This window comes from Myotis lucifugus, unplaced genomic scaffold (genome assembly GCF_000147115.1).
Source record: "Myotis lucifugus unplaced genomic scaffold, Myoluc2.0 scaffold_150, whole genome shotgun sequence".
Classification (NCBI taxonomy): Eukaryota; Metazoa; Chordata; class Mammalia; order Chiroptera; family Vespertilionidae; genus Myotis; species Myotis lucifugus.
The window spans coordinates 1101281-1123338 of NW_005871198.1; the positions used below are offsets into that span (position 1 = coordinate 1101281).

The following is a 22058-nucleotide window of genomic DNA, read 5'->3' on the forward strand; positions in this document are numbered from 1 at the left end:
CACAGAAAATTAAGGAAACAAACCAAGAAGCAGTTTCAATCGAAAAGTACAAGTAAAGGCAGAGTGATTGTTTGAAAGGAGCCTGGATTCCAATCCCAGCTGTCATCTACTAGCTGTGGAATACATATCAGGCAACTTCTCCTCTCTGATACTCAGAGAAATGTGACCTATGCCGGCCAGGGTATCTGGGCCCCTGGGAACACATAGTTGGATACATGACCCATTCAGGGCCATTGGAGATTAATGGCAATCCTGGAAGAGGAGGTCTTTCTCTGGGAGAGGAGATTTAAAGTGCTGAGGACCATCTAACCCTGTAACTTCTAATGTCCCCCTTTAGACCCCTGGTGGATAAAGCCCGGACGAAATTAAAGACATCAAAGAGGAAAAACGAAAGGAGGTCAGGGAAAGTCCTGATTAAGGGACTGCAGCTCCTGGTCACAGGTGGCCAAGTAAGGTCTTTTCAAAAAATCCTATCTAATAAAAGAGAAACATGTTAATTAGCTGTACGGCCGCTACCCTTCCCATTGGCTAATCAGGGCGATATGCAAATTAACTGCCAGCCAAGATGGCGGCCGGCAGCCATGCACTGAAGCGAACAGGGAGGCTTGCTTGCTCCAGTGACTGCGGACTCCAACGTTCCCCACCTCACTTGCCGGCCTCTCAGCTGCAACTCTAAGCAACTATGTTGCAAATATAGAAGCTAAACAAAACCCCAGAAACCAGCTTTAGTCAGCCAGGCTTCAGCCAGCTGGACCACAACATTGTATCAAATACAGAAGGTAAACAAGGGCCAGAAACCAGCTTTCAGCAGCCGAGGCCTCAGAGCTAACGCTGGCCCAGAATAAAAAAAAAAAAGAAAAAAGAAAAAAGGAGCCGTTGGGAGCTTCAGTCACCCACCAGCCTGAAAACGGCCCTCAGCCCCTCACCCAGACTGGCCAGGCACCCCAGTGGGGACCCCCACCCTGATCCAGGACACCCTTCAGGGCAAACCAGCCGGCTCCCACCCTTGCACCAGGCCTCTATTCTATATAGTAAAAGGGTAATATGCCTCCCAGTACCAGATCAGCGGAGCCACGAGGCCTCCCAGCACCGGGATCAGCGTGACAGGGGGCAGCGCCCAAACCCCCTGATCGCACTGCGGCTCTGTGTGTGACAAGGGGCAGGGCCACAGCCTCCCTATCCGCCCCGTTCTGTTCGTGACAAGGGAAGGCGCCCCAACCCCCTGATCAGCCCTGCTCTGTGCCTGATAGGGGGGAGCTCCCCAACCCCCTGATCGCCCTGTGGCTCTGTGTGTGACAGGGTGCAGCGCCCTAACCCCCTGATCGGCCCTGCTCTGTGGGTGATAGAGGGTGGCACCCCAAACCGCCCCCCCCACGGGCCCTGCTCTGTGTGTGATGGGGTAGAGCCATAACCTCCCCATCGGCCCTGCCCTGAGTGTGACAGTGGTGGCGCCCCAACCCCCTGATCGGCCCTGCTCTGTGGGTGATAGAGAGCGGTGCCCTAACCCCCCTATCGGCCCTACTCTGTGAGTGACAGGGGGCAGCGCCCCAACCCCTGATCCGCCCTGCTCTGTGTGTGACAGGGAGCGGTGCCCCAACTCCCCTATCAGCCCTACTCTGTGAGTGACAGTGGGGAGCTCCTCAACCCCCTGATCGGCCCCGCTCTGTGCGTGACAGGGGGGAGCTCCTCAACCCCCTGATCAGCCCTGCTCTGTGTGTGACAGGGTACGGAGCCCCAACCCCCCTGATGGGCCCTGCTCTGTGCATGACAGGGGCCAGCGCCCCAACCCCCTGATCCGCCCTGCTCTGTGTGTGACAGGGGGCGGTGCTCCAACTCCCCTATCGGCCCTACTCTGTGAGTGACAGGGGGGAGCTCCTCAACCCCCTGATCGGCCCTGCTCGGTGTGTGACAGGGTACGGAACCCCAACCCCCCTGATGGGCCCTGCTCTGTGCGTGACGGGGTGGCGCCGCAACTTCCCTATCGACCCTGCCTTGAGTGTGACAGAGGGCGGTGCCCCAACCCCCCAATCGGCTCTACCCTGAGCTTGACTAGGGGTGGCATCGCAACCTCCTGATGCGCCCTGCTCTGTGCATGACAGGGGGCAGCGCCCCAACTCCCCAATCGGCCCTGCTCTGAGCCCAACCAGGGGCTGCACCTAGGGATTGGGCCTGCCCTCTGCCACCTGGGAGCAGGCCTAAGCCAGCAGGTCATTATCTCCTGAGGGGTCCCAGACTGCGAGAGGGCACAGGATGGGCTGAGGGACTCCCCCCCCCCCCCCGCCGAGTGCACAAATTTTTATGCACTGGGCCTCTAGTAATTTTATAGAATTTATTGGGGTGACATCGGTTAATAAAATTATATAAGTTTCGGGTCTGCAATACATCATATGTATATTGTATTGTGTGTTCACCACCCAAACTCAAGTCTCCTTCCATCACCATTTGTCCCCCCTTTACCCTCTTCTGCCTCCCCACCTCCCACCTTCCTAAAACGCTGGTAATCATCATGCTGTTGTCTGGGTCTAAGAAGGTTTTGTTTTGTTGTTTTGTTGTTTTCTTTTTTCTTTTTAAATATATTTTATTGATTTTTTACAGAGAGGAAGGGAGAAGGATAGAGAGTTAGAAACATCCATGAGAGAGAAACATCGATCAGCCACCTCCTGCATACTCCCCACTGGGGATGTGCCCTCAATCAAGGTACATGCCCTTGACCGGAATCGAACCTGGGACCCTTGAGTCCGCAGGCCAACGCTCTATCCACTGAGCCAAACCGGCCAGGGCTGTTTTGTTTTGTTTTGTTTCTTAATCCCTTAACCTTTTTCACCCAGCCCGTCAATACTCCTCCCATCTAATAGCTATCAGCCTTTTTGCCCTCTCTGGACAAATTAACAGAGGAGTCAATTGAGGCTAAATTTGGATTTATATCACTTGCTACTGAAGACTAAATAAGAAAAACTACCTACCTTATATAGGAATAGTGTGTAGACCACTACATAGAAGATAACCAACAACGTTAATAATTATAATTAGTATTAATATAAGAGGGTGTTCCTTTTACTTCTATAATGAGTGTGCCCAGATTTTGCACTGTAAAACTCAACATCTATAAACATCTGCCAAACATAAATGCAGTTGCATTCTGGGTAATTTCGTTAAATTCAACAATACTTATTTGTTACGGTGCCTGTTTTCCTCAATAAATTGAGATCCCCAAGGGTTGTACAGTGCCTTCTTTATGGTAGATGTTTAAAAATTATTTGTTATTGATAATGTATAAAATTAATTTCTACTCCTGTTGGCTAATATCTAAATTACCACAAACACTAGAATACTTAAGTGAATTTTCAAGATCTGATATAATATAATGCACTATGGGAAAGACATTAACTTTTCCATATATTTAAAGAAATGTTTTTATTCCAGTTCAGAAAATTAAATTATCAGGATTTGAAATGGTTTTTAACTGGGTTTGCAGTTTAGGGTTGTTTATGAAATATAGAAATTTTTTTAAATGAAAAAGGGTGAAATATTTTTTAAATGAAAAAGCCAAAATGGATAAACAGCATTTCTGGGGCATGCTGAATTAAATTCAATCTCAACAACTTTGGGAAAGTAAGATTTTCCCTCTGTATAGGAAAACCAACGTTGATGACACTAGGTTGAGATTACCAGTAGAATTTATTCTACAATCATTGCCTTGGGGTTTGCATCATTCCCTGGAATCACAGTAAATTACTTTGTAACTCAGACTTTAAGCTCTACCTTGGTGGATTTGCTTGATATGTCAGTAACCTCATTTAAAATAATTCCTCTATTATGCATTATAAATGAATACTTTTAATTTTAGACATCATGCTGGAAGGAGATTTCTTATAAAGGATTTTCCTCATAAAATTTAACCAGGATTTTTATTTGGAAGTGATGCCTTATCTCCTCTAATATCTTCCTTTTAAGAACAGCTCCAATTCATTGAGGATTTATCTGTGCCAGTCACTCTGTTAGGCACTTATACCTGTTATCACATCTAATCCTCTTGATAACCTTATAAGGAAAGAGTTTCTATTTTATAGATTTAAAAAATAGAGAGAGTTAAAGGCACTTGCACAAGGTCAAACGGCTAGAAGATGGAAAAACTAACAGTTCAGATTCATACCTGCCTGACTCCAAAGTTGATGCTTTTTACTGGCTCGATGGAAATGACTGTCAGTGAAACTTCACACAGATAACAAAATACAGTCACATTATTGTTAAAAAAGTTTGGTAAACTTCAAATATTATGCCTCTAGATTCCTCCTCCCTTTCTCCATCATAGATACCTACAAATCTGATATCATTTCAATAGTTGAGGTTTATGTTATTTTTGCATGCCTTTAGTGCTATACCATTTGATTGTTTCAGGTGAGCTAAATCGTAATATCTAATATTTAATTCAGTGCTTGCTTGGTTCCAGGGACTCTGCTAAGCACAAAAGGCCCGGTGCACAAAATTCATGCACGGGGGGGGCGGGGGGGCAGGGGGGTCCAGCTCAGCCTGAACCCTCTCCAATCCGAGACCCCTCAGAGGCTGTCCAACTGCTGGTTTAGGCCCGATCCCTCTCACAATCCGGGACCTCTGCCTCCTAACTGCTCACCTGCTTGCCTGCCTGATCACCCCTAACTGCCCCCCCTGCCAGCCTGATCACCCCTAACCACCTTTGCCTGCTGACCTGATCACCCCTAACTGCCCTCATGGCCACCCTTGTTGCCCCCAACTGCCCCCCCACCAGCCTGGTTGCCCCTTACTGCCCCCTCTTCTGGCCTGATCACCCCTAACTGCCCCCCCTACCAGCCTGATCACCCATAACCACCTCTGCCTGCCAGCCTGGTTGCTCCCAACTGCCCCCCTCTGCCATCCTAGTCACTCCCAACTGTACCCCCTGCCAGCCTAGTTGCCCCACGCAGCCTGCTGTTCAATCATTTGGTCGTCCCTCACTAACCCCCCTGCTGGCCTGGTCGCCCCACACAGCCTGCTGTTCAGTCGTTTGATTGTTCCTCACTAACCTCCCTGCTGGACTTGTTGCCCCAGGCAGCCTGTAGGTCATTACTGTTACTGTGATGGTGTCCCAGACAATTTGCATATTACTCTTTTATTAGTGTAGATATCTACAAATCTACATGTATGTAATATATGTGTATATAATCCTCACTATGCTCTATGAGGTAGGTACTGTTATTACCCTGATTTACATGCAGGGTACAGAGAGGTTATGCAAGTTGCCTGAGGTCACAGAACTACTCAGTGAGAGATGGGGATTCAACCCCAGGCAATGTGGCTCTGGAACCTGACTCAATCCCCAACCATGACTCCTCGCATGTCACTGATTGCCCAAGTACTGGGAAATATTTGGAAAGCTAAGAACTTTCCACTAGAAGTTAAATAAATGAAATGGCGTTGAAGATGGTGATAAGGGGCCATGAGTTAAAGTTTACAGTAGCTTTTAAAAGATGAGAACGACCCCTGACCAACAATCAGCATGGAATTTGGACCTCAGTTCTACAAACATATGAAACAATTCTTCCAACAACCTGAGTTTGGAAGTGAATTTATCCACAGAATTTCCAGAAATGAGCATGACTATGATGACCCATGATATGCTCAAAATTTGGCTTTCAGAATTGAGAAAATAAATTTGCATTGTTTAAAAATAATTACCAATTCCAAATATCTCATCTATATGCCACTACTGAAATTTACACTCAACTTTATCTTTATTTTGTGGAAAATGAGTTGGGATTTAAATTCAAGCTGTTGAAACAACTGCTTTTGGTAAAATGCCTACCCAGTTATTGGCACTTTGATGTTATGAAAGCAAGAAGGAGAATGAAATAAGAACAGCAGCTGTTCTCCACTGGCTGTTGGATTAGTATGACATGGATCAGATGGATTAGCAGGCAACTGGTTGGTCAGTCTGATGGCAGCTATGCTGATTAAAAACTTCAGAAGTGAGAAATTTACTGTAACAAATGTGCCTTACTGACATAATTTGTTTCCACATGTTAAGGTATTCAAAATTATAACAGATGGTCACTAGAGGAAAAAAAACACAATTAAATCTATTAAAATACATTTTTTAAATCAAAGATTTAGGGTAAATAAGGCACACTTATAAATACTCTTCTTACTGACATTCTCTCAAGTGTTTGAGGACAACTGATGTATCTTTTCTGAGCCTGCTCTAATATATGATAAATATTTGCCATCATCCCCCAACCCTTCATGACACATTCACCCTTTTCCTCAAAAATTAACCTGCTTTCCTATATTCATCTAAAGTATGGCACCTGAAGTATATGTTTTCCAGATTTAACTTAGTAAACAGAATATATAACAGGGCTATCACCTTTCTTATTTTAGATCAATAGTCTGCCAACTCTGGGATATGTGTCAGTATTTTGATAAAAGTGCAAATTTCTAGACCCAAATCCACAGATTCTGATGAATTTATTTAGTCTGGGTAGGGTCTCTCACAAATAAATTTTCAACACCTTGGTGATTTAGACTCTGGTGAGCCATCGACCACTGTTTGAGCAGCCATGTCTATTAAAATTATTAAGATCCCATTAGCTATTTTGAAATCCTATCAGAGGACTGACACCTGAGGAACTTCCTGCTCACTAAACCCCTAAGATTACACATATGACTTCCCAGACTATCAGGTTTTGGGGAACGAATCACCAGAGCTTTTACTTATCACTATTAAATTACATCATAACAGATGTAGCACTCTAACCTGTGAAGATCTTATGAAATCTTGATTTTTGTCATACATGATTGTATATATAAAACCTCCCACCAGATATATTTTATAAGTGGTCTCTGTAAATCTTTCTTAATGTCAGTGGCTCAGTCTTCACAAGGTGCCTGTAACCAAAGCCTCTCACTTGACGTACAGGGGTACTCTCATAAGCCAGGCATTTTTCTCCTTTTCTTCTTTACCTTTGCCATATAACCACACTATTTTCTTCTACATTATTCATAAATAGTAATTTTTTAAAATGTTATTTCCACCATTTTCTCAAATAAACTAGCAAGTAGGAAAAAAATGTATGAAATTCTCCTTGTTTCCTGGTCATTTGGAAAAATGAATTATATACAAGCCCAAATAGAAAATAATAGTTATTTCTAGAAAAGCATATAAGCATAAGTGATGGATGTGGACAACAGGGGGTGAGGGTGAGGGTGAGGGCAGGATTGGGGGGATGAGGGGACATTGGGGGGATAAGGACACATTTGTAATATCTTATTCAATAAAGGGGGAAAAAAGAAATTGCTTAAGACGTTCTCTAATCAAACAGAAATAAAACTTAATGACTTAAAAAAATAAATAGTATGTTTTTTAATGGAAAAATGATCTGAATATGTATAAATGCATGAGAATGAGGGTCCTATAGAGCCTATCTGAGGAAAGCTGGTGGAGGTGGACTCCTGGTCGAGTCTACAATCAGCCGGCACTCTGTCCACAGATCACCATTACGGTCCCTCAGCTCCCACACCCTTGGGTAAGTACTTGGCTTACCTGCAGACAAGGCAGTTACCAATAGAATTGATAATTGTTCAATATGCTATATGATACACAGGTAAATATATACATATATTTATAATTTTAAAATTATGTATATAAAATAATATATATAATTTTAAAATTGTTATCCAAAATAACACTATATGTTAATAAACCCATTAAGACATATCTTTCTTAACTAAACTTTGTTCTATAAAAGGATTTATTCCACAGAATTCTACAGAAACTAATTTTTTTATTCCCCAGAAGCATCAACTAGAAAAATCTGCCATTCCCAGCATACACAACTGGAAAAAAAGAAGTTTTAATCTCCATGGCAACAGTGTTCAGACACACATATGCAAACTTTTAACATCTATTTAAATGAGTCAATTAATAGTTCTGAAAATTTAATAAAATGGATAATTTACTCAGTGTTTCTGGCTGCTGGCCATCTTTTCTTTTGCTTTTCATTTTAAACTGAACAGGAAGGAAAGGATTGCACTAGTCTTCAATGACGTTTCAATAAACAGTAACCTAAATGACAACAGAATAGACGCTTTTAAATGCTACTGTATTTAACATGTAGTCTTATTTTTAAAAGCACTTGAGTTAAAACCTTTGTTGATAAAGGTTTTATCAAGTTTCTCCTAAAAGAACTCAATAAAAATAGAAGCGGAAAATAATAGATAGGATGGGCAAATTAGCACCACAGTTATGGCTATGAACAATGCTTAATGTTCAAAACAGAACTTGGATAAGTAAAGCTGTGAAAGTAGAAGTCAAGAGAAGGTCACACTATTTGTGCTTCAGTTGTTCAGTTTGTGTTTAATCATATATCTTGGGATTGTTTTCTGGGCTTATTACAATAAGAGTGTTTTTTGCTGCTCTTCTGTGGTGGAGCATTTTAACCATAGCTAAATTTACAGTGTTCTCCAGAGATGCTCATTTCAAACTCAGATTAACGGAGGCTGGCCTTGCCCCCCTTCATCTCCTACATCTGAACTTCTCAGTGGCAGAGGTGTATGTGGGCTATGTGATGACCCTTTGCTACACAGAATCTTCAAAAAAATCATCATCAGTAGATTATAGCACCCTGGGCACAGAGAATAAAACTATCATCCACAACATAAGATTATGTTTGCTTTTAATAGTGTGAATTATTAATGAAATACATTGTCATGTTTCTCACATATATTTACCATCTTTATTTTTTTTTGGTTTTTAGTTCTAAGCTCATCTATTTATCTAGCATGTTATTTTTTATTTCTGAGTTTTGAAAACTATTTTTTAAATCTCTTTAACTCAATGTAAGAGAACCAAAGAAATAGTAAAATGTAAAGCCAAATCTCACAGTCAAGAGAACCAAATTAAATGGGGATGCACAGAATAGTCACAAAAAGCACAGCTGGTTTATTGATTTGATTGATTCATTCATTCATTCATTCAACATACCTCCTCCCTATCTCAGATCCATCTTTCCAAAGCTTCCAGATTAATCTTCTCAACACAAAATTTGCTTATGTGCTTTACTTTTCAAGAGATCATAATAAACCTCTCCCTCCTCATTGTACCTTAATTTTTCTAGGACCTAATATAATATGTCTGGTAATTAGTAGATAATAAGTATTTGTTGAAAGTTTGAGATAATTCCTTTTGTCTAGTTTGTCTTTCCTGATTCCATTCACTTGCTCTACCCTAGTAAGCCTTGTTTTTCATCATTGCCCAAAGAAAACCTTCTGCTCAGGAAATTTATTTTAAAAGTCCCATGTTTGAGTGGGGGGAGGGGGGAGTGAGGGGACAATGGGGCAATAAGGACACATATGTAATACCTTAATCAATAAAGAAAAAACATTATTAATAAATAAATAAACAAATAAATAAATAAAAGTCCCATGCTTATTCCATGTCATTGCTCTTGACTTCTTCCTTTATACAATACATGGTTCTGTACCCCTGTAAATACTAAGCATCTCTAATTAATAATAAAAATAACATTCTGCATTATAAGAAATGGCCTTTGGTTCCTTGGCTTTCATGTCATATTTCATGATATGACACTCAGTTTTAGCCATGGAAGTAAACAAAATATTAACCACAAAAATGTGATACATTCTTTATTCATTCATGACTGCATTACCCATTTATTCCCACACTCAAAATTCATTCATTACAACAAATATTTTTGGATGTCAATCAGTACCAAATAATGTGCTAAGTGTGTGAGAAGAGAGAGAGAGAAAGAGAGAGAGAATAAGGAAAACAGAAATACATTTTCCTAATAGAGCTTACAATAGAGAAAGAGGGGAAATTAATCAACTTGTTCGAAAAGTCAACAATTATAATCCACTATTAGTACTACAAAGGAAAAGCATAGGAAACAATAGTACCCCTAACAGGAAATGTTAAAGGGCAAGGGGCAGTCTAAGAAGAATTTTCTAAGAAAGAGATACTTGACTAAAGTTTGAAAAATGTGTAGGCTAGGTGGGAATGATATTCTAAAGTAGTAAGAAGAATCAGAGATAAGGGCGTTTTATCACAGTGGAGAGAACAGAACACATTTAAGAAATCAAAAAGAATCAGTATATAGACAAAAGATAACTTGAAATATAGTGGCAAAACCTACAATGGCCAAGAACGGTGGAGACTTTTTTTGGTCTTTATTATAGAAATAAAGGTAGATCACTATAAACTCTAAAGTAGGGAGTGACAAACATGTCTAATTGCTGTGAAGAGAACAGATTAGAGTGGGCAAAAATGGAGTCGAGAAGTCCTTTTGGAAGGCAATGGAGGGGCTCGCTCAGAGTGTTCAGGGAGAACCAGGAAGGACCGCTCAGTCTGCATAGGAAACACTTGTTTCTCAGAAGACAATGCTTAAGCTGTCTCATGAGGAGCAGGAGTTAGTTAATAAGGTAATGGAGGAATGGGTATTCAAGTCTCTGACTCAAACTGCTAGATCATTTCCTTCTTGCTGACCTTTCTGCTCCTCTCTGCTTTTTATTATAAGCCTACACTTTGGATGTGTAACAATACTCCCCTGCTTCCTCAAGTCTGGGTGGACTTCCTCAATATTGAAATCTTCTTTTCAGCCTCCCTCTAAAATATTCATGCATTTAATTTCTTGTTTATTCATACATTTAAGTTGTGTACTGTGTATCAGATACTCTGCTAATGACAAAGGAATTACAACCCTTATAAAACTCAAAGTCACTTGAATAGGATGTTATAAATAGATTCATGCTTTCATTCAACATTATTTATTGAATAGCTACTATGTACTACCATAAGGATACAGCAATGAAACAAGAAAATCATTGATCCTGTAGGGCTTGGCTCTAGTCAACCTACTTTCAATTATTCTCAAAATGCAGTTAAATATATAAAAATAAGATACTCTGGAGAGGATTTTTTCAAATTATTAGTCTGAAAATAGATAATGAAATCAAATTAGAAGGTCAAAACTAATATTAAAATAAAGAATATAGAGTAGAAATATGGAAGTGCACTGATTGCAATAAGTCTAAGTATTGGTAGAAGATATTTTATGACATTATCATTTTGTGTGCATGCTTGTGCGTGTGTAGGTTGGAGAAAAAACTGGCAACAATTTAATGCAGGGTTGGATAAAAGCAGGGTCACAGCTGTTCATATGAAAAAACAATACAATATTTACTAAATAATAACACAAGAATAAACTCCGTGTTTTGTGTACCCACAACTGTAAACCTACCTTTGCCCCACCCTGTATGTGTCTTACCAAGAAAAGAGTTTGAAAGCCAGTGCTCTAAAGGAGTGAGGAGAAAGGAGGGAGACTGGTGTGTTAACCAGGGAATGCTTTAGTCACTTTAGAAGTTAAAGACAAATTATCAGCTATGCATCCCATTTCAATAGCTACAGAATATTCTCAGTCCCTTAAAACCCACCATGTCTTTGAGTCCTGCTGCTTTCAGCCTTATCGTTTTGTGCTTGGTTGATGGCTTATGCCCAAAACTACACCTTAGAGAATGAATGTATTCAAACTGGATGTCAGCCTTAATCAGATTCAGCATATACATACTTAATGCTCCATTTCCTCTTTGTTAGCAGAGCTTAAGTGTATGGGGATATGTCTCAAAATCTTACCAATAATACTACAACATTATGTCTGTTGAATACTAAATCACTTTATCAACTCTGAGCTTTACTATACTAAATAGTTCTAATTGGCAAAGTGGTCTTATCTACTTCAGACGAAGGAAGGGGCTTAGAAAAGAGGTCAGATTCTGTGAATTATCTCAGAAAATAATTACCACTTTTAAAAAGGAGTGTAAATATTCTAACTATAGCCAATAATAACTTTTACTAATCCAGACACAATACTAGTATAAAACACTGTGTAGATATACAATATCACATTGTTATTTTAGATCTTTCTATGTTGAAACAAGATTTAAGCTGTCAGTAGTTTGGGAGCCTATTAACGCATTTGAGTTTCGAAACTTTTCTTCCCAGTTCTTCATCATTGTTTCACCCTAAATATTGAGAACAAATCATATTATTGAAGTATCACAGAAGTATCTGAGCAACCTCTGGGGATTATAAATTTGGGATCTGATATATACTGATTCTGGAAACTGTAAACTCCTCATATATAAAGATTGGAGACCTACAGGAGAGCTAATATTTGTACTCCAACCCCCATTCGAACCACCACCAAAAAGGATTTTTAAAGACATTCCAAACAGACTCAAAGCTAATGCACTTTGAAGAGCTGTGGACAGCTGTGACTTTACTTTTGAAGCCCAACACTGCACTCATACCCAGATAGAGTAGAACGAGGAATTTTAGAAGAAGCGACATGGAAATGGTAGAAGGGGCCGGTAGAAATCCTAGATCTGGTGGACAATTACAGAGTCCACAAGAATGGCTCATTAGTGAAGGATTGATGGAAAGCCTCAGTGCAAAGGAATCAAGACCAAAAAGAATGAGGCAGAGAAGGGAATGAAAGGCCACTTCTGTTGGAGCCCAGGATGTTTCCTGTCCCCAACTCTCGTAACTAACATTGTTGCACATGCAGAATAAGATGCACAGTAAGAGTATTTACGTGAAAAACTCATCTACGAATAAAGCATATATTGCTCTATTGCCATATGAGAATGTGTGTTTATGTAAATGTATAAGAAAAAGAGACCTCCTAACTGAAGAATAAAGACTGACTTTCTCTGGGTAGAATAATAGAAGTGAGGATGTTATGTTTAAATTTTACCATCTTGACCACTTTGAACAGTATGAAACACAGTCACATTGCTATTAAACTATGACCACCATCCATCCCCAGAACTCTTTCAACTAAAAATCTGAAATTCTGAAACCAGTAAACAATAACTGCCCCTGCCCTGTACAATCACCATTCTACTTTCTATGTCTACGAATTTAACTACTTCAGGTACCTCATATAAGTGGAATCATGCAGTATTTGTCTTTTCTGACTGGCTTATTTCATTTAACATAATGTCCTCAAGGTCCATGCATGTTGTTGCATGTGTCAGACTATCCTTTTAAAGCCAAGTAAAATTCCATTGTCTGTATACACCACATTTTGTTTATCCTTTCATCCATCTTCGAGCCCTTGGGTTGCTTCCACCTTTTATCTATTGTGAATAATGCTACTATAAACATGAGTGTACAAGTATCTCTTTCAGATCCTAATTTCAAGTCTTTGGGGTATATTCCCAGAAGAAGAATTGCTGATTATATGATAATTCTATTTTTAATATTTTGAGAAACTGCCATACTGGTTTTTTTTATAGCTGCTGCATCATTTTATATACCGGAGGCTAGAAGTTTGAAATCAAGGTCTCAGATTATTATTTCTTCTAGACACTGTGAGGAAGGATCTATTCCAGTGATGGCAAACCTATGACACGTGTGTCAGAGGTGACACACGAACTCATTTTTTTGGTTGATTTTTCTTTGTTAAATGGCATTTAAATATATAAAATAAATATCAAAAATATAAATCTTTGTTTTACTATGGTTGCAAATATCAAAAAATTTCTATATGTGACATGGCACTAGAGTTAAGTTAGGGTTTTTCAAAATGCTGACACGCCGAGCTCAAAAGGTTCGCCATCACTGATTTAGGAGATCTGAACTGACATCCTTATTACATCACTGGCTGCTATTTAAGCCCCTTGCGTGATCTACAATAACAATCTGCTTTGTGTTGATATTTACTGCTGTGTTGCTGACAATTACCTGAAAGAGAAGTTGGGTGTTTCACTGGGCTGGAATCAGAAAGCAGGTCTAATTAAGCAAGTTTATTCTATATCTATAAAAGGCTAAGTTGACTTGCGCACGCGTGATACATATAAACCTCCGCTGGCACCAATTGCACGTGTATTTCAATCTGTCATTTTTGATCGTGAATTTGGTTGACACTTCTATTATAGAGAAAGGGCGGACAGTGCTATTAAATTATTTCTTCTAATTAATTTCCTCTTAATATGGACAAATTCGTGCACCAGGCCACTAGTTTCCAAATAAAGTCACGTTCATTGGTACTGGGGTTAGGATTTCAACATATCTTTTTGGAGGACATAATTCAACCCACAATGATAGCTTGCAAACAGCTTTTCATTTTTCACTTTCTGGAGGTAAATGCTATAAATTGGATTGAAACAGCCCTTACTTTGGGTCACCATTTCTGAAATTATTTTGTTCTTATTTAATATAACTGTTGCCAACTTTAAAATGGAGAGATTATCTTAGTCTAATACTTGCTCAAATTCAAAGATAATTACTTTCTGCACTTACTGAGAATTATGTTACTATATAAAATATTCTAATAAGTTTGAACACTGCAGGCAAAATATAATGGTTTTCAGGCTTTCTAAGTGCCCCTGCTAGGATAAGTGGGAGCAGCAGTGCGGATAGAATCCGTTGATAGAAAAGGAATGTAGGTGTCCACCCAAACTGTCAGTTCAAAGCCTCTCAGTGTTTTCCCCATTTGTTCTTCTCTGGCCTCCTTTTCTTCTCCCTCATTATAGTGCTTTATACTCTCTTAACATCCCTCTGGGATATAAAAAGTCAAGAGCAGATGTCAAAGTGCCACATCACACTAAAATTAATCTTGTCTCACAAATTCATTTAACACTTATGTATATTTTTAGTAACATCAATGTAGTAATAAACACTTATTAATAAGCATTGGTGATTACGGTGGTGAATAAACTAAGTCCTGTGTTGCCAGAACTAATGTTCTAAAAGAAAGCACGGGAAATCTATACAAACATGTTCAGTGGGAAGAGGATTTGATTGGGGATATACAGAACAAACATAAGCACAGAAACAGGGAAATCCAAGTGGTCTGGAGATCAGAAAGTATTTCTGGTAGGAAGTATATAGAGCAATCATGACAAATTGGCAGAAATTACTCAGGTTAACAGAGGGTGCTGCAGGCAGTGACACCATCATGGGGCCAAGCTCAGAACTGAGAGAATGCGTGACATGTTCCATAAATCCAAGGGAGTTCAGAGTGGCTAGAGCTCAGATTGCAATTTAAAATGTGAGAGATGAGGCCGGAGAGAAATGCAGAGGCCAGATCAGGAAGTACCTTATAAATAAAATTCATCTACCAACCAGGCCACTTCTGAGAATAAAAAGGAGCACCTTTAATAATTAGGTGGGAGCAGTAGGTGTAAACCAGGGCTATCAGAGAGTAACTGGAATGCATGGCCACACAACTTTTAAACCACAAATACTAAGGTCATTACAGAATTTTATAGAGAGGAGTGGCTCAATACTATTGCATTTAATAAGCTTGCCCTAGCTGAAGTATAATAAACAAATGGGAGAGAGGAGGGGGGATAGCAGGAAGATCCATTAAGACCACTGTGATGACTCCTACATGTGAGACGATGGTGGCCTGAATCACTGTTACAATTGTGAGAGTTAACAGAATAATGTCCAAAGATACGAAAATAGTGTAAGGAGCCTCTGGGATAGCTTCAAGCGTACCAACATCCGAATTATAGGGGTGCCAGAAGAAGAGAGAGAGCAAGATATTGAAAACCTATTTGAAGAAATAATGACAGAAAACTTCCCCTACCTGGTGAAAGAAATAAACTTCCAAGTCCAGGAAGCACAGAGAACCCCAAACAAAAGGAGTCCAAAGAGGACCACACCAAGACACATCATAATTAAAATGCCAAGAGCAAAAGACAAAGAGAGAATCTCTGTGCCTTGGTCTCGGAGGTCCCTACATCTATTGGGCTCTTATCCTGCAGGAAGATGAAGTGACCGTGACAGAGGATAAGATGTAAGCAGTTGGGGTAAGTATTGACCCTTTCTGGCCAGGCTTGTTTGCCAAGGCTCTGGCCAATGTCCATATTGGGAACCTCATCAACAATACGGAGGCTGGTGGACCTGCCCCCGCAGCTGGTGCTGCACCTGCAGGAGGTCCTGCCCCCTCCACCGCTGCTGCGCCAGCTGAGAAGAAAGCGGAAGCAAAGAAAGAGGAATCTGATGATGACATGGGCTTTGTTCTTTTTGACTAAACCTCGTGTAACACAGTCAATAAAAAGCGTAACTCTAAAAAAGTAAAATAAAAGAGCACTGCATACTCCAATTCAAATGTAGTCATATAACTAGTGAGGTATTCACATATCAGAAACTCAGTGATTCAAATACCAATTGTTCAATTGCTAAAATCGGTATCTATACCTAGTGTTCTCTCTGATTATAACATTTACTCTAGAGTGCCTACAGACACAGTGAATGAGAACATAAATCAATAGAATTGGAGTCTTTCAAAAATTTGCCAAGGACTTTGAAATGTTTGGCCTCCATTCTCATATCCCCATTTAGCCAAACAGGTTCTTCGGTTACCCGGCTATTTTGCTGCCCAGCTAGGACCATGAACCCATTACTGACATTTTCCATGAGAAGAAAAACTATCATTACCAAGGGTGAGGGATGGTGACAAACTAGCAGCAAATAATAATAGCACAATCATTAGATAATAAATAACAACAGCCAAAAAAGACATAATTAAGCATTAGATACATATGCAATCAAGTATTTCAACTTCAATGAAAATTATATTTAATAATAGGGAGATATTATATTATACATCTTATTTTAGAAATAAAGAGTAAGCAAGTTGTCTCTCACCATACATATTTGATGGACTGTGGCCAAATGATTGAATTTACTTTACTTTCCCACAAGGAACAATTATAGTTTTCACTGCAAATATCCAAATAAAGACTAAGGTTTTCTATTGTGGCCTCAGAGGTCCACTTTTTAAACTACAAATAACTGGCAGGCTATCCACTTGCATACACATCATTCCAAATTGCAATACAATTCTTGTCAGACAATGTATTTCACACTGTTTAAGTGATGCTCTGAGTGGAGTTCTATAAGATACTGCCAAGCTTACCTGCAGAGAAACACACTTCAGTAGTTCTCACAGAGCGTGAAGGCATTTATCATTATTCAAATATAGAAGGAAAGGTTCCGATGTCTTTGACACTATAACTGGCTTGTGGTAAACTGCTGTTAAGCAGTTCAGTGGGTTGTATTTATCCTGCACAATTAGAAGAGATCTCTTATGCCATTCCACACAATACTAAGGAAATCAGAAATGCTCTGGGTGGAATTCCTTCCTTAGCTCTTACCCTGCACTCCCACGACTCAACCACAGACTAATCTAAAAAACATATTAGCCATCAAAAGGGGGGAAATATGTGAGTGTGTAGGTATGTATGTTTGTATAGGGATAAGGGGTGTGTGTGTGTGTGTGTGTGTGTGTGTGTGTGTGTTTTAAAGGAAAGCAGTATGTTTTTTCCATCATCTTTTGTCTTATTCATGTAAGTATCTAAGCAGAATGTTTATAAAATCTTTTGACAAAGGTAAATATAGGTTCCCCTGGATGGGTGGCTCCCTTGGTTGGAGCATCATCCCATACACCAAAAGGTTGAGGGTTCAATTCCCAGTCACGGCACATTCCTAGGTTGCAGGATCGATCCCCGATTGCAGTGCATTGAGGAGGCAACCAATTAATGTTTCTCCTCTCCTCTCCTCTCCTCTCCTCTCCTCTCCTCTCCTCTCCTCTCCTCTCCTCTCCTCTCCTCTCCTCTCCTCTCCTCTTTTCTCTCTCTCATCAAAATCAATAAAAACAAAACCTCCAGTGAGGATTAAGAAAAAACGATAAGTATAAGTTGCTTTTCAGCACTTGGTCAAATATTGAATACATAGCACTGGCACTCAGGCAATGTATTTCCAATTGCTTTCGGAATGTTTCATGTGAAGCAAAGTATTTCCAATTAGACCAACTATGTATTCTCCCATCTCAACCTTATCTCTGCTGCCTAATAGGTAGAGCAACAAACTGCTCCAAGTAGAGCTTTTCATCAGTGGGCATAGCTAATTGTTTTGTGTTCTGACTGTTGCTCAAACTCAGTAATGTACATTAGGTATAGAAACATTTGGCAGGAAAGTGCTTTTAGTAAAATTTAAACTTTGAATAATTCCATATATTATGAATATTCTATTGCATTGACTAATTTGTAAAATGCTATACAATATGGATATTCTACCAAATTTAAGAACACATTTTAGATATTATAAATTAAAACATACCTATTTAGGTTCAATAGCAATGAACGCAAGAATGACTAACCCATGTTCCGTTATCAGCCTGTTTTAGAGAATTTGCTATCTTTACCTTATGGCTAAAGTAAAAGAATTATCTTAAGATTTTTCTATATGGAGCTGCCCATAAAAACACTTTGATATTTATCTACTAAAGCAGTATATCTTTAAAATTAAAACAAATAAAATAAAATAAATATAAAGTGAATTCCTCTTTAGAAGTGAACACAACTACTTCAAAATTATGAGATTGGACAGGCATGTTCAGGGTCCAGGAGCTATGCTGAATTGAAACAAGTATTACCTACATACAAAATGGAGGATTACATCATTAAATTATACTGCGTAATTCATCACAAGGAGTATTTCTTTGTTGCTCATTTCACATTTTGTTTCCTATTTTCAACATTCACTTTTGTAATAAACATACATATATTCTCTAAAGTGCAATATCCAATGTACCTAAATGCTATTTAAGCGGCATTTTTCTCCCTAGGTACACCAGGAAGCCATGGAGCACAAGCATTGGTTTAAACTATCAAATTAACATAACATCCCCAAACATGTGGCTTTTGGGAGTTGTGACAGCTAAACAACTAAAGGAAACCTTGAGCCATATCGAGCTATTTTTAAAATAGAAATAAAATCCCTCCCCATGTTTCCGTCACTTATTAGGGCCAGAAATTATCTTGGTTAACAACCTTGAGAAAAGAAAGGCTGAGGAAGTTAGCTTTCCTCTTGTAATGTTTTTCTCTTCCATTCTCCCACAATCCGTTTTTCATTTTTCTAATTTTGGTCTAATTTTTCCATATATTTGTACCCACAGCAGAAGAGAACAGCTGCATTTAATGGTACTCACACTCACTATCAGAAGATCTCTAAGACAGCTATGATATTAAAAGCATATATAGTGTACATAACAGATAAATTTTCTCTTTTCTTGCACATAAACCTCAATTAAAAACTCATTTAATTTGGATTGACTATGTGCTGAAGTAATTCCAATTACCTAAAAATATGTGTATGCCTGGCATATTTTGACTATATTTTATTGCTAATAAGCACATCTAATCTGCTCTGAGAGCTTAACTGGGATGGCTTTATTACTGTCGTTATAAAATATCCTGTATACAATGCCCACAAATCAGATTCCAGATGTAGAAGCATAGTAGCTTTAGTCACTATGTTGCAACAAGCCACAAGTACACGATTTTAAAAGAAATTTTGCATTAAATACCTCTAATTAATAATAATAAGTAAAACCAAATTATTAGTGTTGCCAAACAACTAAAGTACAGATATGGCTTAAGTTCATGTAGATATTTTTTCCAATATGAAAAGTTATAACAGAAGCCTGTGCAGAGTAAAACTCTCTTTCCACATACAGACTGCCTATATTGATCACATTGTATATATGTATTACTTCATTCTATATTTATTCAACTGTAGGCCTGGTGCACAAAAATTTGTGCACTTGGGAGGGGGGGTCCCTCAGCCCGGCCTGTGCCCTCTCGCAGTCTGGGACCCCTCGGGGATGACCACCTGCTGGCTTAGGCCCGCTCCCCAGGGAATTGGGCCTAAGTTGGTAGTCAGACATCCCTCTGGCAGCCCGGGAGCCCTCGGGGGGATATCCACTTGCCAGCAGGGAACAGGCCTAAGCTGCAGTCGGACATCCTTAGCACTGCTGAGGAGGCAGGAGAGGCTCCCACCACCACCGCTGTACTGGCAGCCATCAGCCTGGCTTGTGGCTGAGCAGAGCTCCCCCTGTGGGAGTGCACTGACCACCAGGGGGCAACTCCTGCATTGAACATCTGCCCCCTGGTGGTCAGTGTGTGTCATAGTGACCAGTCATTCCCAGTCGTTCTGCTGTTAGGGTCAATTTGCATATTACCCTTTTATTATAGGATAGAGGCCTGGTGCAAGAGTGAGGGCCGGCTGGTTTGCCCTGAAGTGTGTCCTGGATCAGGGTAGGGATCCCACTGGGGTGACTGGCCAGCCTGGGTGAGGGGCTGAGGGCCGTTTTCAGGCTGGCCACACCCCCTTCAGGGAGGGTGGGTCCTGCTGGGGTGCCTGGCAGGCTGGGTGAGTGGCTGATGGCCGTTTGCAGGCTGGCCACAACCCCTTCAGGGTGGGGGTCCCTACTGGGGTGCCTGGCGAGCCTGGGTGAGGGTCTGATGGCTATTTGCAGGCTGGCCACAGCCCCTTCAGGATGGGTGTCCCCGCTGGGGTGCCTGGCGAGCCTGGGTGAGGGGCTGATGGCTGTTTGCAGGTTGGCCACAGCCCCTTCAGGGTGGGGGCCCCTGCTACACCCTCAATTTGCATTTTCTCTTTTATTAGATTAGATTCTTGCACACAAAAAATGTCTTGCTCATTTTTGCAAGTAAAGTATAGAAAACCCTTTCTTACTCATAGTATGTATTCAACACATTCTTGTCTAGTGAATAAATTGAGACTTTTCTTTCCCCATTATTATTATGATTGCTTTCCCCATGATGATAATACTATAATAGAACAATTCTCTAACAAGTGACTAAAAACCTGCTCTAAAAGTTGAACAGTCTATTTCTTCTGTTTTGTATGCATATGTAGAATTTTAATAGAAAAATTTGCCAGAAAGCTTCTTGGTAGGGGCGTATAGGAGGCAGGGGATCAATGATTCTCTCTCATCATTGATATTTCTATCTCTCTCTCCCTTTTCCCTTCTCTCTGAAATCAATAAAAAAATATATTTTTAAAATCATCCCATATAAAACAAGCTTTTTATTTTATTTTTTTACTTCTCTAAAAGTCACACACAGGCCGAAACCGGTTTGGCTCAGTGGATAGAGCGTCGGCCTGCGGACTGAAAGGTCCCAGGTTCGATTCCGGTCAAGGGCATGTACCTGGGTTGCGGGCACATCCCCAGTAGGAGATGTGCAGGAGGCAGCTGATCGATGTTTCTCTCTCATCGATGTTTCTAACTCTCTATCTCTCTCCCTTCCTCTCTGTAAAAAATCAATAAAATATATTTAAAAAAAAAAGTCACACACAGAAAAAAGAAGGATTAGAGAGAAAAATGACCAATTATATCATCATTGTTTATCCCAAAAGTTAGTTTACCAAAATATTATGTTGCTAGAAGTAATCACTAGATTAAGATCATATGATGCCTTTGTTTTGGGAAAGTAAAATGAAACAATCACTTTGGAAAACAATTTTTCCCATTTATTATACTATTAATGGATAGTATTTTCTATACAATCCATAAATTCCACTCCTAGATAAATATAAGAAATGAAAACATATCCATAGAAAGACTTGTACATGACTTTTATATGGCAAATTTATTCATAATAGCTAAAAACTGGGAACTGCCTGAATGTCATCAACAGGTATTAATTTAAAAACTGAGATACATTCATAGGTTTGAAACTCTTGACAATTAAAAGGAGCAAAATATAGATGAACACAAAAACAAGAATGGTTTCTAAAAACATTAGGCTGTGCGAAAGAGGGCAGAAACTAAAAAGTACCAAGTACATAGTAGTTGGTGATTCGTATAAAGGAATTTCTAGGACAGATGAAACTAATCAGATCAGGGGTGGGGCGTGAAAAGAGACTGCACAGAACAAGCGGGGAGACTTTCTGGGAAAGTGGAAATGTTTTTTTTTTCTTGATTGGGGTGGTACTTACAGGAGTATATACATTTGTTAAATGTCATCTAGATGTATACATATATGTTGATTTTATTGTATGTAAGTTATTATTCAAAAAAGTTGTTTTAAAAAAAAGAGACTTTGCCTATATGACATGCTGTAAATATCTTACAGTCCAGGAGGAGCCTCGCTTCCCCAGCTATAGAATGGCAGCCACAACAACACCAGACCTCAGGGTTCTCAGG

General features: G+C 39.8%; 1 protein-coding gene and 1 pseudogene across 3 annotated transcripts in view; one reads left to right on the plus strand and one right to left on the minus strand.

Annotated features, from left to right (window-relative positions):
* The window catches only part of LAMA2 (laminin subunit alpha 2), a 452538-nt gene that overhangs the window by 416018 nt on the left and 14462 nt on the right, over positions 1-22058 (minus strand). The gene's annotated exons all lie outside the window — the stretch shown is intronic.
* On the plus strand, positions 12378-16077 carry LOC102427251 (annotated as a pseudogene).